Here is a 19056-nt window from a genome sequence, read left to right as displayed (position 1 = left end):
GCCACACCCTCCTCAGGGCCTTTGCACTGCTGCTTCTGCTGCATCTTCTCCCAGCAGAAAACAGAAGAGCTGCTCTGCACTTCCCTTGTGGTCTGCACAAACTTCACACCTTCTCTGAGGCCTTGTCTGCCGCACCCGGAGCTGCCGTTTACTCACGCGTGAATGCACACACACACACACCGCGCTTTCTGTCTTCTCCAGAGCAGTTTTACACTCTGACACGCGCATTGCTTGCATCTCCCTTGCTTCTCTTAGTGGTGATGCCTGGTATATACTAAATACTCAACACAAGTGTGTGTCTCGTTGTTGTTATTTTAAAAAATAACTTAGTAGAATGGCATTCTCCATTGTCTTATGAGGCATTAACACGTGTCAATGTGAATTGCAATGATTTCTCACTAAGATATTATATGCAATGTTTACGTCAAGTTAAGGCGGACCTCAATACCTCCAGGCTGGGAAATATGGGAAAATCTTCACCCTTTCACTAATGAGTTATGTCCTTGAGGCATTTCAACGTAAATTCTATGACCTTCTGATTCTTTTAAACATTAGATAAAGGTACAGATTTCAGACTTCAGATTGTCATGAGGTTCACATAAAGGAAACAGGAGAACTGTCCTCTCTTCATTTATGAAGTCATTCGCCAGCCCTCAGCTGCCGTGCGTGAGAAAAAGCTTCGTAAGGTCAGTAGATTGTGAAGCGAGGCCCATTCGTCTCTACAACCTGACCTACTTCCAGCTATTTTTGGTTCACATGAACGAATAAAGTTGCTAGAAGCGGCTTCCACAAACTGTCCGTTTAAAAGCAGCAGACATTCTCTGCCTTCCTTCCTGGCTTCCAGTTTGTGGGACCCCGGCAACAGGAAAATGGGTCTGTGGCTTCAAGCCTCACATGAAAGATCTCTGGAGGAGAGCCTATAGTGTGACTTTCAAAGTCTATTCGTCAAAGGGCGTGGCTGATGGCAAAAGGGGAGGGGGGTGAAAGAAAACAGGCTCTGGCTACATTCAGTTAAGCATTTCCATTAGGCAGTGCTGACTGCACTAAACTAAGGATTCACATATTATATCACATATCAGCATCGGAAGGATTACAAAAGTGTGAATTGTGCGTGCGTGCATGTGTGCTCCTCATTGCATCTCCATCTTTGAGATTTCATCCTAGTTGAACCTGAAACTCACCAACTGGATGGGCTTTAAGGCCAGAGAACCTCAAAGATCAGCCTATCTCTCCCACGGCACCCAGTGATGTGGCTTTTGACATTTATGCTAGAGATTAGTTCTTGGGTCCTGGTGCTTGCCTATATCTAGCATCTCCCCAGTCCAAGTGTCTCCCTTTTTAAGGATCAGTAGATGTGTTGAGGGGTAGATTCACCAGGAAAGGCCTAACTGTGCTGGCTTTCTCTTCAGAACACAGACACACTTAATAGCTACACTTCCCCCACATCAGTCGAGCACACACCACAGACTCAGACTGAGACATAACTAACAGAGAAAAATGTTGGTGGCTGCTCTGAGGAATCTTTGGAAAGAGCAATGTCTTTTCTTTCACAGGCTACAGTATTTTTTAACTCAATCTAGCCGCTAACAAAGATCGACGACGGCAGGCTCATTTTCCCACAGGAATAGACAGGATTAACAGCAGCCAACCAAATTGTCTCTTAATTTTCTTTTCTTTTTCCTCCTTGCTGGCCTTCTTGAGGCAGAGTGTATAGATTTTCCTTTAGATAAGGATGTTAACTCAGGAGGGAGGCAGAAGGGCACTAACAATGAAAGAGTGGAGTTTTTGTCTTCGCTGGTCCCGAGAATTCTACCTTAGAAGGAAGATGGGGATACTGTATCTAGAAAGAGCTCTTACCAAGCAACTGATGAGATTCTTGGATGACTTCACATATATCACATCTTCCATTTATTCTCACTCAGCTCTCCAACCAATGTAAATGAGAACCTCTGCTCTGCCTTTCAAACCTACGGACCTAATTATGGTCATAGGGAATCCATGCATCAAACTCTTTCTTACTAGCCTACAGACACCCTCCATAACAACACACGTGGGAGCCCTACCTAAAGACAAGTGGGTGGCATGTGACAGGGAAGAATAGACTTGTTAGGCCTTATCTTGAAAGACAGAGACAAAGACACAGACAGCCCTACCTCAAACATCAGAAAATGAGTTATAGGCCTCTGGATTTGTTTCTGTGGCTCAATATTCAAATTGAACAGAATAGGCCTTCAAAAGTAGAACAGAAAAATGGTGCTGTGGGGCTCTGAAGCAGCACCCATGTTCTGATCCTTACACGGTGAGAAGCACAAGGCACGGGTGATAAGTCTCCCTTCCGGCCTTGAACCAGCTCAGTTCTTCCTGATAAAAAAAGGGCCAGGCCAATATCTGACTCCACACTGACAGCCAAAGTCACCCTCCCCTTGATTGCAGGGCTACCTCCTGGACTTTACCTGAAGAAGGGTTCCCACTGGAAAGCAGAAAGCATGGCACCGAGAGAGGCTCCTCTAAATACCAATCGCTGTCATTTCGTAATATTCCCTGTGATGGCTTTGGCTTGTTGATGACAGGGCTCCTTATTTTTAGCCTCCAGCTTTGGTGAGCTGATGAGTCAAAACAGAGTATTAAAATAGCACACTCACTTGGTCAACCCAATTTCAGATGGCAGCATCATAAACTCCACCATCAACTCATGGAAAACTGGCTTCCATTGCTCGAAAGAGAGTCTGAGGAGGAATAACAAGCACCTCCCTCAAAAGCGAGGCATGAGCACCTTGTCTTGTTTCAAATGCACTATTTTGGAATCAAATTCTGTAGTAAGTCTATGAGAAATAATGGACCCACTGAAATAATTTTGAGACAAACACTGAAGTGAAATTGGGTCTTCAAGTACTCCATGCTCTACTCGTGATGAATGAAAATACTCCCAACTTGGACAGACTAGAACCAGTAAACAGTAAATGAGGGGCTGCGGGGTGACCTGGTACTTAGTTGCATGCACTCTTGAGGGCCTGTGTGCAGATCTCCAGCACTACCTAGCAAGCCAGGTATGGTGGCCCATGCCTGTAGTCCTAGCCCTGGAGAGACTTAGCCAGTCTTAGGGCTTACTGGACAGCCATCCTACCCAAACCCACATAAGCGCCAGGTTCAATATATTATCTCAAAATAATGATGATCATAATAATATGAAAGGTAACTAAAGGTATTCACCTGTGGCCTCCATACACATGCATCAGCAGATGTGTGTACACCTCTCACCACAGTAAATAAACAGTCTATGTCTCAAGAGTCTTTTTGTTCAGAAATATAAATTTTTGTTCTTTAGGAAGTGTGGAAGTTTGAATATGGTTGACCCATGGGAAGCACTACTTTTAGGAGATGTGGCCTTGTTGGAGTAGGTGTGGCCTAGTTGGAGGAAGTGAATCACTGTGGGGTTGGGCTTTGAGGTCCCATGCTTAAGCTTGCCCACTGTGGAAAGAGAGCCTCCTCCTAGCTCCCTGTGGATCAGGTTGTAAAACTCTCAGCTTTTTCTCCAGCACCATGCCTGTCTGCACACTACCATGCTTTCTGCTACCATGATAATCAACTGAACCTCTGAAACTATAAGCCAGCCCCAATTAAATGTTGTCCTTTATAAGAGTTATTTTGGTCATGATGTCTTTTCACAGCAATAAAACCCAAACTAAGATAATGCAAATAATTATGAAAAGTTATCTCAGCAATGTAAACTATAGAAGCTTTTATAGTCTTTGTTTTTTGCCTTTGTTGTTTGGCTGACATGTGTTGATTGGACTCTTAACTCAGGACTTTTCATGTTAGTCAAATCCTTCCCTGTTGAACCATATCATCAGCCCAGGACCTACCTTTAAAATAAAATGTCTTCTATTTGTCAAAACTAAAACAGATATCAGAAAAACTAGGTAAAGGATGCTGGACAAGTTCACTGTCCACGTCTCTAGGTCTCTAAGTAATCCTTCACTATCCACCCACCTTGTGATCCAGGTAAAAAATCCAGTGCATTCACCCAAAGAGAAACCCACTGAGACCAAAATGTGGCAAAGGCCAGGTGCATCCATTCAAACAAAGAGAGACAGAAAGGAAGAAAGAGAGACACAAAGAAAAGTTCACAATCTGACAAAGTATCTTAGTTAGCCACAGACCATAGCTAGCAAAGGAAATACAAACAAATATATCCCCAGGATGAGGGTACTTTCCATGCTGCCACTGGGGAAAAAACCAAACCAAACAAAACAAAACTAGCCAAAACATAAACAAACTTCAACTGAGCATAGCAATAGATTTTCTGAGAATTCTTTGCAAATTTGGAGAGCTTCTGTCTGTCAGAATGATCAGGAGGCAGTGCAGGACAGGGTTAAGGAGTGAAAACATTTGAAGTGTGTATACAAATTCCCTACAAAGAATGCAACATTCTACCAAAGGTCTGGCAGCAAGGAAACATTCTTCAATGGGTGTTAGGGTGACCTGGGTGTTAGGGCACAGGTCCCAGCTAAACGCCTTCCCAGCAAATTCTGCTTAAGGATTTTGTTTGACTCTAACAATGCTTAGGGGTGAGGTGGGCAGGAAATGTCTCTGCATCTCATTTAAATTTTAAACTCAAAATTAATAATGTGATAATTTTATGTGAAATCTGAAAGAAAGAAAGAAAGAAAGAAAGAAAGAAAGAAAGAAAGAAAGAAAAAGAAAGGAAGGAAGGAAGGAAGGAAGAAAGAAGAGAAGGAAGGAAGGAAGGAAGAAAGAAGAGAAGGAAGGAAGAACAGAAGGAAGGAAGGAAGGAAGGAAGGAAGGAAGGAAGGGAGGGAGGGAGGAAGGAAGGAGGAAATCCTAAGACCTAGCAATACTGGGCCACAGTTTCCATAGCAACAGTTAGTAGGAAAGAAGCAGTAGCTGCCTCCTTGGGGATAAGGGGCCAGTTATTTCCTTCAGCATTACCTACCTGGTCCTCTGAGCACCCAAATTTGGAAGGTCTATGATAGGCAATGACCTTTCATTCTCAAGACTGGAAAAATTCTAAAATGGTTGTAAATGGCTCAATTTCTCCTTCCTCATCATGCTGTGCAACTGGAGGACCACCCAGGACCATGTCTTGTCAAAGGCAGCGTTCATTATGGGCCAGTGGGCTTGTACTCTGATCACCACCTCCTCCTCTGCCCTGGACAGCTTTAAAGTCCTCTCCCAGAAGCCTCAGGGGATACACTTAAAGGGCCAGTGGTTTATTTCCCAGCAGCAGCACCCTCACTGTTACCTTCACCATCACTGACACCACCCACTGTTACCCTTACCATTACTGGCATCACCTACTAATGCCCTCATCACTGACATTACCCCACTGTTACCCTCATCACTTACACAACATATTTTACCCTCATCACTGACATCATCCACTGTTACCCTCACCAACACTGACATCATCCACTGTTACCCTCACCATCACTGACATCATCCACTGTTACCCTCACCATCACTGACATCATCCACTGTTACCCTCACCAACACTGACATCATCCATTGTTACCCTCACCAACACTGACATCACCCATTGTTACCCTCACCATCAATGACATCACCCACTGGTACCCTCATCATTGGTATCACCCACTGTTACCCTCATCACTGACATCACAATACTGTTACCATTCTAAAAACCTACCAAACTTACCAAAGTCCCATACCAAAAGGCCACAGGAAAGTACAGAACCCTTTGAAAAGAATCCCAGAAGCATTAAAAGCCTAGGGCAGAAGCGGATCCTGGAGGTATTTATCTCTCCCTTTGCCTTGGCTGTGTTGCTCATTCTTTCCAACCTCATCACTTCACATGCAGAGTGGGGATGACAGACTTCATGAAGTAGTCTGCATATCAACAAACCAGGCCCCGTGGAAAGACTGAATGGAAATTTATCCAGGAGACAGAACTGAGCCCCTATAGAGAGCAAGCCTTCTGTACAGAAAAAAACAATGGCAGAAGACAAGGACTCGGTGTGGAGCAAGTGCTGAGTCAGATAGGCACAGGTGTGGCGTGAGTTGGTTATCATAGTATGGGGACTGGGCTACTGCCAAGACTGTGTTCCCTGCAACACAACGTGTGGGTTTATCCAAAGGAACAAGCAAAGAGGGGAGTTGGAGGGGAATCCAGATGCCTTTGCCTTGCAGGTCCCTCAAAGACATTACACTCAGGAGTTGTGTGAAGGAGCCTTCTAGAATAGCCTAGAGCAAGATACCTTCTGGCCCATTCAATTCTCTTTCTTTTAGGAATAACCACCTTCTAATGCATCTGATGAGGATGTAGGATCCCCTAGACGATGGAAATTAAAAGCATGAGAGCTGCCTGAAAAAGGTGCTGGGAACTTAGTTCTCGGCACCAGCAGCAAGTGCTTGCTCTCTTGGACACTAAGTCATCTTTCCCTTGGAGGTATATCTTTTATGTCCAAAAACTTGTCATTTTAAGCAGGCAGCTTGATGACTGTTGACAAATGCATATAGTTAAGTAATCCCCATAACAAACAACTATAAAGAGTTCTCTGATGCCTCTCTGTGGCTAAATCCCTCCTCCAATGATCTTCTCTCTAGGTCACAGTTGTGCTCTTTCTAGAATATCATGTTGGTGGAACCTCTCAGGGTGTTGTCTTTTGAAGCTGGCCTCTTTCACGTAGAATAACAACATAAGATTGTGTTTTACTGAGAGTAGTATCCTGTTGCATAGGTCCTTAAAGATTTGTTATTCTGCTCTCCAGTTGTTAGACAATTAGATCATGTCCAGCATTTGGCTGTTATGTAAAGTGGCTCTGAACACTCACAAGAGTTCATCTTGTCAGCATGCATTTAATTACTTCTGAATAGATGTTCACGAAACCCAAGTATTTCCCACAGTGACTGTGAGGTTCTACATTCTTATCAGCAATCAGCGGGAGTTCCAGTTCCTCCCTGCCATCACCAACACTCGACAGTGCACCTCTTTTTAATCTCAGTTGTACTCATCATCCATAGTACATCACACAGTAACCCACTTGTGTACATAGATAGGTAGAAAGCGTAGATATAGGTATGGGTATAGGTAGAAAGATATAAATATAGATATAGAGATAGAGATGTATATCAATTCTTTGGTGAACCAAACTGACAGAAACTGAAACTTCACTTTTGTCATTAGTATCTTTATAAGGTTGAACTAAAACTTATAAATAACTTTGTCAAATAACTAAGAGAGGAAAACTGGATGTTACATTTCCTTTTCTTTTTGAGGAATTTTCTATCCAGTGAACTGTACCCTTGTTTAACACCCAAAATCTCATGACGATTTTCTTGCGAATGTAAGGCCTTTCATTCTAAATCTCCCTGTTACTGTGCTATAACAACACAGCACACCCACTCTCCTAAACATGTGTGACCTCCCGGGGGGTTACACCTGCTTCTTCTCCCCATTCTCTTCCTGGGCACTGAACCCAGACACACACACACACACACACACACACACACACACACACACACACACACACACACACACACACACACATGCTAGGCACTAAGCTAATCCCAAGCCCTGAGTTCCTTCTGAAGATTGGTGCCTGTTTCTCTGCTTTCACATCCCTTCACCTTTCTGAGGTTAGTACTACCTGCTCTGTGCTCACAGAAACTCCATCTTCAAAGCACCGTCTGCTATACAACCATAGATGTGCTTCAGTGCTAACTCAAAACTTGGCATAAGAGCTCTGAAAACCTCTCCAGAAATCAGGCCCACAGGCACCTCCGCAGTGCAGTGACATACTTTTTACAGCACATTTCCAGGTCAGGGCTCTGCCTGACAGATAGAAGATGTCAGTCAAGTGTACCCGGGATCTGAGTGAATCTCTGTCAGTATTTCCAGTTATGCAAGAAGGCATTCAGAGGAACTTACCAGCCAATGGTGAGGCATCTGTAAACAAGGTTTTGTTTTTATTTTTTGAAGTTCCAAAGACATAAATGATACCAAGCAAATACAATTCTATTCAAGGGCAGCAAAGCCAGCAGGCTAGGCCTGGTTCTCTAGTGTGTCATGGAAATACTCCCCCCACCCCACCCTCAGTGTTTGTTTTGGCCAGTTTGAACAGCATTGCTCCTGTGGTGGACCCCTGGCTGGGATAAGGAGCACTGTGTTTGTAGGCTGGGAAGATCTGGTCCCTGATGCAGCTGCACACTTTCTAACAGTCTTTAAGGTCGAGCCTCTCTGGGAGTAGTTTCTTCATTTTACACATGAAGATCACTGTAGGGCTTTCCCATCTCAGAGAGCCTATGTCAATCAAACATAAGAGAGAATGTGAGTTGTCTCTGTAAAGAGCAATATGGCTGCAGGAAGCCAGGGGAAACTCACACTCTAGCTGAGTTCTTTGCGTAGCACAGAGAGATACAGCCCAGCCATTATGAGGAATTAGAGGCCAAGAACTCTTGGTGAGAATGCAGTACAGGCCATGTTGTCTGGAGAGAGGACACAGGGAAAGAATTCAGCTCCTCAATTCCCACAAGGCCTTTCATCCACAAAACCAGAAGTTTAGTCTGAATACTTTTCACCTACTGACTGTGTCACTGTGGTAACATCTTCCTGGATTTATGCAGACAGGAGTGTCACAGAAGGCAATGCCATCTGCTCAGATGAAGCGCGTGGACTCTATTCACTTCTTGAAACGCATCGAATCACTGATGACCAAAGGGAGAACTTTAAGATGCCATCAGAGTCAATACTGTTCCAATGACCACAGGCCAAAACAAAGTAGGAACTGATAATGTTCCCTGAACCTACATTCCTCCGACAAGCAGACAGGAGAGAAGCCATCCCCACAGTGACCAGTAGAGCTATTTGTGTGGAATCTGAAGCACATGGCTCTGCCACCATCAGGTCCCCTGTATGAACAAACTTTCTACAATTGCTACACCTCGACAGAATGAACATATTCCTTCTCTCTGCATATTCCCCTTCCAGTCACCCATCCATGGCTTGTTTAGGCTACAGCACAGGTAAATCTCCCCATTTTCTCAGTTTATTTCTAGGCTGGAGGAGCCTTTTTCTAAAAGAAGGTAGGTGATGTGACCAGGTAGACAAATATGAAATCCTACCTTTAGTGAAGGCATAAATCCCTTCCACTTTCTAAAATCATGATAGTTACCAAAAGGAAATCTTGACTTCATTGTGACATAAGCAAAATGTCTACGCTGTACCCCAAGTCTCATATATTTAAATGGCATTATTTTCTTTTTTAGTTAACACTGGTTGATTGCTTGCCATCTCTACAGCTTGGTTATATACAAGAGTTGTCTAAGAATCTTATAATGAACTAGGCTATTATTAGCCCAGCTTTTAGGTTAGGAAACTGAAACTCAAAATGCTATATAATTAAACTGTCCCAAAGACAAAAGAGGAGGACTAAAATTCTGCTCTTGGTCTGACTCAACTACAGCTCTGACCACTATACCCTCTCCCCTGATTTTCTGGCAGTGCTCATCTTTCTTTGTCTTTAGAGTTATATTTACCCATGAGACCTCTGTTGACAGCTTGTTATGCCACACATGAGCTCAGAAGCCAGATACACATTCTGAAATTCTCCATGTCCACCACTGTTTCCGTTTCTTCCAGTGTCCCACAACCAGTGTTTGTATCCAGGTGTCAGGCTTGGCCAAGGGTGGTCCTGCTTGGTGTAATAGTGTGGTAATAGGCCAGAAAGATGAGCCTCTAGGCTGTTCCATGGGTCTAAGTGTGCCTATGGTCCATCTGAAGCTCAACCCTCATCCTGGGCTTCTGATGGCCCCTGAGAAAGCTTCTTCCCTACTAATTTGCCTAGAACTAGATCATGAGTTGTTTTAGTTTATCCATGGAGGATTTTAAGTAGAATATAAGTTTCATGAAGATAAATTTCTACTTCTGTTAGACTATGCGTGGATTCTAAGCTCCCAGGAGAGTGGCATTTTTTTTCCAGGTCTTCAATAATGGTTGTTGGTAGACAGGAGGAGGCCCTTCAGCTCAATGGCAGGCTGGTTCATGGCTGTGTTCCTGTTGGCTAGAATGCTGCTATACCCTCCCCTTTTCTCTAGACCTAGCATGCCTACATGGACATTTTGGGAGAGTCCACAGCTCCCTGGATGTCCCAATATCATAGGACCAGCACTCAGATCACCTGCCTTGCACAGCAGAGCCTGTCATCTAGGAGCACTCACAGTAAGTTGTGCTTGACAAGCACACTGGTCAGTTCTCCATCCCTTCTAGGCTGCCTCCTTGACGCCGTCTCATCCCAGGCAGATATGTTCTTACACAGTCATATAGAAAGCCATGCAAAACTTCAAGGTCTGTGTTCAAAGCCAATCATCATTCTAGCAACAAACCTGGATAAGTAATGAAACTGCTCAGGTACAGTGTAGGAGAGAAACATGATGGGCTTTAATCTTCCATCAAAATGGTCTAAAGGTATGATAATACATAAAGCGACTATAATGCTTTATATTTTTATTATTTAATATAAAATATTATATTTTATACATCTATATTAAAATATTTATATTGATATGTAATATTTTATATAAATGAAATAGAATCATAACTATGAAAGAACACATTAAAATAAATTTTAAAAATGGTCGGAGGGCTGTTTAGCAGTTAGGAACATTTGTTGCTCTTGCAGAAGACCTGAGTTCACTTTCCAGCACCCACATCATATGGCTCAAAACTGTCTATATCCAAATACCTGGTTTTCAAAAATCCAATACTTCCTTCAGTCTCTGCAGGCAACTATTCTCATTTGCATATACCCACACATAGATACACATAATTAAAATAATAATAAAATATTGTTTAAAATCATTTTTAAAGCAAAAGGTAACAGGAGTAATCTTCTGAGCTGAGATTTTTCACCTATATTGTCTGTGTATTCAGGAATTGCCACATGAAGCATGTATCACTTTTACAGCACCAAATAAGCAGTGAATACAGTGCTATAAACACGCTCTATAGCAGACAGGAGTATATCTAGTCAATACCCATCAAGCTTCACAGCCAGTTCGTTTTGAGTCACTGGCCTCTGGTTGCCAATAAATGAATGAATTCACTAAATGAATAGGACATATCTTGTTTGGATTTCAGTGTATCCTGCTTCATTTCAAACTAGTGAACAGCCCCAGGGGATGAAATAGTCTGCCTCCTGATCACAGAACACAATTGAAGCCTTCATCACATCTTGTTAATTACACTTAAGTATGGACCTTACTCATTCCTTCCACAAGACTCCCAGCTAGCTCCTAAGGACATTCCTCAAATGTCTCACCTGCAATGGTGCAGGAATTGGTATGTCACAAATGACTATTGCCTTAGCTAAGGCTTCTATTGCTGTGAAGAGGCACTATGACCATGACAACTCTTATAAAGGAAAACATGTAATTGGGGCTGGTTTTTCGTTCAGAGGTTTAGCCCATTAAGTGGGAAGCATGGTGGCCTGCTGACAGACATTGTGCTGGAGAGGGGCAGAGAGCTCTACATCTGGATCCTCAGGCAGCAGGAAGAGAGGGTAACACTGGGCTTGGCTCGAGCATCTGAAACCTCAAAGCCCACTCCTAGTGACACACTTCCTCCATCAAGGCCACAAATGCTCCAACAAGGCTACTCCTCCTAATAGTACCACTCCCTATGAGCCTACAGGAGTCATTTTCATTCAAACCACCACATCTATGCAAACTGATTTTCCATGTATATAAATGGGTCCAAGAGCAGTCAGCCTCAGCCAAAATAACTCTGGAAAATAACCCAGCCATCCAGTTGAAGCGATCTAGGCTTCTGGTCTTTGGTCACAAGGTTCTTCCTCTGTCCCTCTTCTCATATGAGCATAAAGATACTTTGCCTTTGAGAGAGCAAAGAAACCAAGGCTGGAGAGAGAGCAGCAGTTCAGAGCACTTGCAGCTTCTGTAGCATACCAGGATTGAGTTCCCAGCACCACCGACAGCTAACAAATGTTACTCCAGTTCCAGAGGATGCAATATCCTCCTTTGGCCTCCACAAGGCACCACACACATGGTACACAGAATGTGTACATAGAAGTAAAATACATATACACTTAAATTAAAAGAAATAACATTCTTAAAAGAAGAAGGAAAGGATGTCTACAAATGTAAAACGAGCAAGCAGTCCTCTTCTGGGGCAGACAAAACTGAGAGGGGAGCTCTTGGAGAGTAGGCAGTGGACTCATCTGTATGGTCAGGGTTTCCTAAATGTCACATAGGATGAGATCTTGCCCAGACAACAGACAGCATGGGCTGAGCCACAGTGATTTTCATAGTCTATCAGCTCACTTTCAGAATTCCACAGCCTAGATCCACTCAACATTCCGTCCACCAAGCAGAGACTGAGAAGACGGAGAGCAGGTAACCCTTCGAAATGTTTCTCAGGAGAGGTTAGGTGATTCTTGTAAGCACTGTAGGTGATACTTGGACTAGCATTTCTGTTTTAATAAATTTGCATTGGTTGTAGTGTCGATTAGAATATGATAACCAAAAACATGAGTTCATAGCTACTAATGCCATCCTAAGTGGGATAGAGCCAATTTGAAAATACAATTCACTTAGTGTAGTTTAAGTATATCTAAGGTGCTTTATAAAAAATACCTTATACCTAACTATACTTTACACATAAAGAGCACACTAAGAAATGTAAAACTCTGTGAGACACACACACACACACACACACACACACACACACACACACACACACAAAGACATGAAAGTAGGAAGAGAGTTGCTGGGAAGAAGGCTTCCCGTGGGAAAAAATGGGGAGCAAGCCAGAACATAGGGAGTAAAAAGATGAAAATTCACTATATACTTATGAAGCTGCCAAGGAATGAATCAAACCAGCGAAAACTAATTGTGTGCAATGAAAACACTGCCTGTGAGGTTTGTTTTTAACTTAAAAAGGGAAAGAGGGGGCTAAAGAGATGGCTCACTAGTTAAGAGAACCCAAGATCAGTTCCCAGTGCCCACATCGGGTGGCTCACAAACATCTGTCACTCCAGACCCAGGGTGTTGGCTCCTAGACTTCATTGACACCTGCACTCATGTGCATATACCCCCCCACAAACGCATACATAATTAATAATAAAATAGAAGAGCCCAGGTGGTGGACAAGGAGAAATTCCATGCTGTTATATGGAATTCTTGTGATCATTCCACACACATTGCCTGAGTTCATGCCTTGTCTATACTAAGCCCCATTCCTTGGACCTGATGATATCTGAATCTTTACACTGGGAACTGACTAGGAGGAGAGGGACTCAGCAGTAAAGAAATGTTTACCTTCTTTCTTTTTTTCTCTTTTTCTTTCCCTCCTCTCCCTCCTTCCTGTCCTTTCTCTGCTAGGATGCTGGCAATCAAACCCAGGGCCCTCTGCGCACACTTGGCTACCAAGTTACACATTTAACCCAGTGATCATTTGTGAACCTAGCAAGACACCCTCTAAGCTGTCAGCCCAGTCACTAGAGGCCTGCAAGATCGGGTCCCATATGCAGCAGACCCATCGGACCTACCCCAAAATAATACTCTTCCACATCTACACATTATCAAGATTTACTGTGTTTTTATTTAAGAGCTAACCAATTATTTGGGGTTTAATGTGGTTCATAAATGTCTTTCTTTGGATCAAAATAAGACAAATGCAAGCTGAAGAGCCTCTGAGTGTTCTTTCTTCTGTTCCTAGAATCAAGATCTCAAAAACATGAACAGTTTTCAAACTCACAGACTTCAGTGTTCACCAGAATGTCCCAGACAGTTAGACACAAAGTGCATAGTCCTGACCCCAGACTCTGCTGTCTCTACTCACAGAACTCCTTTTGAGAGACATGGGCAGACTCAACTCTGCAACAAGTTGGTCTAGAATCGTAACAGGCTTGCATCCTCCATAGGAACACCTGTTCCTTGCAGGCTGATAGAAAGGGATCAAAGGAGGATGAATGGAGAGAGAAAGACAGGAGGAAGAGGGAGGTTAAAGGAGGGGGAAAGGAAGAAGGGAGTAAAGGAGAGAGGCAAAGCAAGCCAAGTAAGGAAAAAAACATAGCTGCTATCTGAGTCAACTAGAACTGGAAGAACCTGGGCAACAAAATAAATAATATAGAATTTGAATACAAACACAGAGAATAAAATGGGATGCATGAGTCCAGGCTATATGCATCAACAACTGGGTAAGTAAACAAAAGGGATAAAGTTAAAACTCCTTACACCTTAGGTAGACTCTTTGCCCCCAAGGGAGAGAATAGCTACCACTGTTTAAGAGTAGCCTACAGTAGAAACATCCTTCGAAGATTTGCTAGAGAATGAAGATAGATACATCAGGGAACCTGGACAAATGCTATCTAAGCCAGGTTGCCTCGTCCCATGTTGATGATTTGAACCTCAACAGAACAGAAAAAGAACAGCATGTTGAGTCCATGTTCTTCCTCCATCAAGCCAATTATGATCATGAGAAAAACATTCAACTACCAAGGAGCAGCCCACAAGATACCTGGCCCAAATTCCTCAACACATGAAGGTGGTCCAAACAGAGCCATGTGGAGTTACATGCTGCATGGGTAGACTTAGGAGATGTGACAGCTGGAAAGGATTGCTACAGTCTAAGACAGGGTTCTGGCTGAGTGAAAAGACACTGACACTGTCCAACAAAGAATCAGTTTTATCACTTGAACTGATGCTTGAACAGATACTACATTTGTTCTTAGCCCAAAGGCCCAGAACCAATAATTTTATCATAAAAAAGAAAACCACCAATGCTCACCAAACAGCCACTATGTTCAAGGTTACTAATCACCTCCACCGAATGAAGGAAAAAGTCTAATGGAGATTCACAATAATCAAATGGTGCATCACCTAGCCGCAAAGCCCCATCTACATACATGGAATCCTAACATGTGCCAAGGAAGAGAACAGGGAGTGCCAGTGAGCATCATGAAGGACTGCCATGTGCTCTCAGAAGGAAGCCTCCCCTCTGCAGACTCTATGGACTCCTCAGGCAACTGTGTGTCCTCTTGAGCAGGCTGCTTGCTTTGTATACGGCCATCATGGCATCCCATCTAACTTTTGCCCTTTTCCCCAAGTGTGTGGTGTGTGGCAGTGGGTATCCTCATGCATTTTTTTATTTGATCTCAGTCCTGGTCTACTCTTTCAACTGAGTCAGCTGCTAAGAAGTTGTTTGATGGTTGCTAAGGAGGTACCAGTGAATTCAGATGCCTTGCCTCTTCCAACAACAAAAACCAGCCAGCCCATGCTGGGCTGAGGTGTGGCTTCCCTGGTAGAACACTGGTCTAACATACATGAGGCCCTGGGTGCACTCTCCAGCACCAGAAAAGTACAAAGAGGCAGCTCCTTTTTCATAGAATCCCGCTCAGGCAGGTTACAAGGAAAGCTTTCAATACCTCTGGTCTGGGAAGACATGAGCATTTCCAATGTGCTTCCTTCTTTCTTTCTATTGTGCAATTCAGCCCTTAAATATTATCTCTTTCTAGACACAACCTTGCTGTGTTTCTTATCTTTCCTATGGAGAAAACAAAGTCCTGTGATGCCCAGACCTTGCCTCTCTTCACACTCTCTCCTCCATACAATACCAACACAGTTAATTTTCCTTCCACATCTGAGAAGCTATGAATTCATGACCCTCTGGGTCCATCCCAGGAGACCTGGCTTGAGTTGGAAAGTCTAATAACACTTCTTTTAAAAGAGCAAATATTGTGTGTATTGCTGATATTGACTAAGGTCTTTGGTGTGCTCAGAAATGGCCACTGTGCCCCACCCAAGGCCCTCTCCATATTCCATCTGGGCTACTGAACAGTGTAAGGCAATCTTACTGCTCCACAGAGGTTTGCGGTGGTCATGGTAGGTGGGGTAAACATGCGTGTGTTCACTTCCCTTCTTCCCTAATGCAGCAGTTTTTATGGCAGAGACATGGGGCCATTTGGATGCTGAAAATGCTTTCAGGCAAGAAAGCAGTTATTGATGGGCTCATTCTGGCTTAGTACATGATCAGGCCTCACTACGAATTTCGCACAGCGCAGAACTGAGAGAGGCACAGGGCAAATCACATGAACATGGATTCAATATTCCATCCCACTAAGATCAACCAGTGTTTAACCTGCTGAAGTGAAATCTCCTTAAATTATCTTCTCTCACGTCAGTCTTAAGAAAGTCCCATTTTGCTGAACCGATTTCTCCTTCCTGAAACCATCCTCATTTAATTATAATAAACACTCTGAGTTGGTTCAGGGCTGATCGCCATGTCAGGAGTATGGGTGCCATTGGTTTCTTTTGAATGAAAACCGTGGACTCTGATTTGCAACACGCTCATAGGTGACCAAGCAACTCAGGGGTTACAGAGACTGAACATTCATTTGTGCACATAGCAGATGGTGTGGCCCAGCTACGACACTACCCACGCTGTTCTCGAATCTGTCTTTGCATCCCGTTTGAGGAGGTAATGAATTCCTTTCAGGGTTGGAGGGACACTGATTTCCAAGCTTCAGCTGATGTGTATCAGCCTTCACGAGGTTGGGGATATGTGTTAATTGTAACCCCGGTTCCATTTGATTTCTTTCCCCTTTCACACACCCACAAATGATTTCCATTCTTACCTCGCTCGGCTCACCAGCTTGTCAGTTGGGGACCAAGCTCTTGCCTCTCTTTGTTTGGCATTCTGGACAGAGCCCAGGCCCTGTTTTCCAAGCATTTAATGAGCTTGGCCATTTCTGGCTGGTAACCAGCAGCCCCTTCCTTTGTATATTACATCTCTTTTGAGGAAGAACTAAATGCAGCACCAAACTAGGCTGACACTCAAGGGATAAACTGCTATTTGGAGTTTTTGTTTTGTTTTGTATTGGTTTTAGTTTTTTGTTTGTTTTTGGGTTTTTTTGTTGTTGTTTTTTTAATATATGTGAGCTTGCATTTAACTTGTGCCACACAGGAATGTGGGTGGTTATAACTGAATCTTAGGTGTGTGAGAAAAATCCAGAAGCAGAGGAATAGAAAAATCAAGGGTTTTGAGAAAAATTTAATATGTTTGGGAGGGTGCACTCACCCGATGATTGGGAATTTATGGAAACCAAAGCATGGTCATTGCTAATTCAAGTCCAAGCCTTGTATTTGGAGATGAAGAGATGACATCTCTCACAGAGCCTGATGTCCATGTTTCAGCAAGAGCCCAGGATCTGCCCACCTTTGCCCACCAGCACTAGAGTTACGAGCACGGGCCACTAAATCTGGCTTTTAAGTGAGTGCCAGGGATTTGTGATGGGATTCAAGCTCTCCCTGGGCTTGCACAACAAACACTGTGTTAACTGAACCATCTCCCCATCCCAAGTCATGAGTTTATAAAGAAGACTCAAGAGTGGAAATAAAGCACGCCAGCTGGTAGGGTGGAAACTTGACCCTCACTCCCACTCCAACCTTTAAAGTGCTTGACAAGAATAGAGAACTCAATTATAAGAAATAAATTTCAATTGTAAAATACAAAGAGCAAGCAGAGATCAGAGAGTGAAATAGGCTTTTCTCCATCCTTCATCCTTAAAGACGTAAACACAAAATGTTGCTTTTTCTTCACCATGATAATCCACATATTAGGAAAATGCTTTTAGTGTTACCCAGACATTAAATGGTGTTCTCAGTACAAAGGACAGAACACTCACTGAACACAATCCTTATCCTTAAATATAGTCTAGCAGAGCATGGAATGAATAAAGAATGAATGAATCCATGCATGAATGAATGGCAGATGGCAATGAGTACTACAAGAGGGGAGGGGGAAGGCATGATAAGCAGAATAAACACAAGATGGGGTGGTTTACCATCATTGGGACAGTCAGGGAATACTTCTCTAATAAAATGACATTTAAGCAGGAACTGGAGCAAGGGACAAGCATGTGGCAGGGTGTCTGGAGGAGAGGCATCCAGAAGAACGGAAGATCAGAAACAAAGGAACTGCAGGCAATAGTCTTGAAAGGCTCAGCAATCTATCAGACCTCAGTCATTATGCATAGATTCCTTCTCCTGTGAATCCAGAACAATGACTTTTTACTTTATGCAGAAAACCGTGGAAAATGTGTTACCTAACCTTCTCACCTATGAGAGATATGAGCTGAAATGAAATGATAATTTGAATGCATTTGTTCATATACACGCTCAATATGGAAGCAATCTAGCAACTCTATTCTTCCACTTTTACCCTTCAGCTAGGCACAGTACTGGGGGTTGAGAGTACTATGTGATCAGAGCAGAGGTCTATGTCATCCTAGACCCACAGCCTGAGGAGGGTATTACTTAACATAGTGGAAGATGCAGGGGACTATGGGAACTGGGGACTAAGACAGTGTCTGCAGGTTTCTAAAGGACAAGAATAGATCTTACAAGGAAGTGATGTGGAATTCATAAGAAGAGAACATTCTAGAAAGTAGGCAGGAGACCCTGAAGTAGAAGGGATCAAACTGAATTGGCTATATTAAGAAAGACAGGTCCATATCTCAGAGAGTGATGATAAATAGCAAAATAGCTCAGACTGGACAGAGGAGCCGAGATCAGGTGGAAATGGGTCTTGTATGGACTTGACCAGATGGGAGACCATTAGAGAGGCTTTACATAGGATGGAAATGGGAACAGACAAGCAGTGTAATGTGACAGTACTGGTTGTACAATGGGAAAATAGGGGCAGCAAGATAATGTTAGTGGACAGGCATTCAGATGAGAGACTTCCATTGCCCAGACACTGAAAATACCAAGGGAAATGAAGGGCTATTAAGGAATAGAATGAGCTGGTCTTAGGGATGGACTCATGTTCAGGACAAGATGATCTGTGATCTGCTAGGAAACTCCTACTTGGTTTTTGAAGTCATAATATTCTATTCATTTTATTACATACTTGAGTAGAAAAAGAAAAAATATAAATATACCCCAGCTAAGGCACCAGATATGCAGTATACAAAAGTCTCTTTTCTTTGTTTCTAAGTCATATCTGGATCTTACATTTGGAATTCACTGTACCCACACAGTTCGATAGCCCTTGGCAGAGAA

The 19056-nt window shown here is 43.1% G+C and overlaps 1 protein-coding gene across 9 annotated transcripts in view; it reads right to left on the bottom strand.

The window, feature by feature from the left end:
- Nucleotides 1–19056, bottom strand: part of Tnik (TRAF2 and NCK interacting kinase) — a 398674-nt gene that overhangs the window by 262133 nt on the left and 117485 nt on the right. For 2 of the 9 annotated variants that reach the window (XM_087618691.1, XM_087618695.1), the window contains exon 1: nt 2454–2540. The gene's annotated coding sequence lies outside the window, so the exon portion shown is untranslated. 9 annotated transcript variants of the gene reach the window in all.

Source organism: Rattus norvegicus, chromosome 2 (genome assembly GCF_021556685.1).
Source record: "Rattus norvegicus strain SHRSP/BbbUtx chromosome 2, alternate assembly SHRSP_T2T, whole genome shotgun sequence".
NCBI classification, from domain to species: Eukaryota; Metazoa; Chordata; class Mammalia; order Rodentia; family Muridae; genus Rattus; species Rattus norvegicus.
The sequence above is the reverse complement of the archived record's forward strand: the minus strand, read 5'-3'. Positions and strand labels throughout refer to the sequence as shown.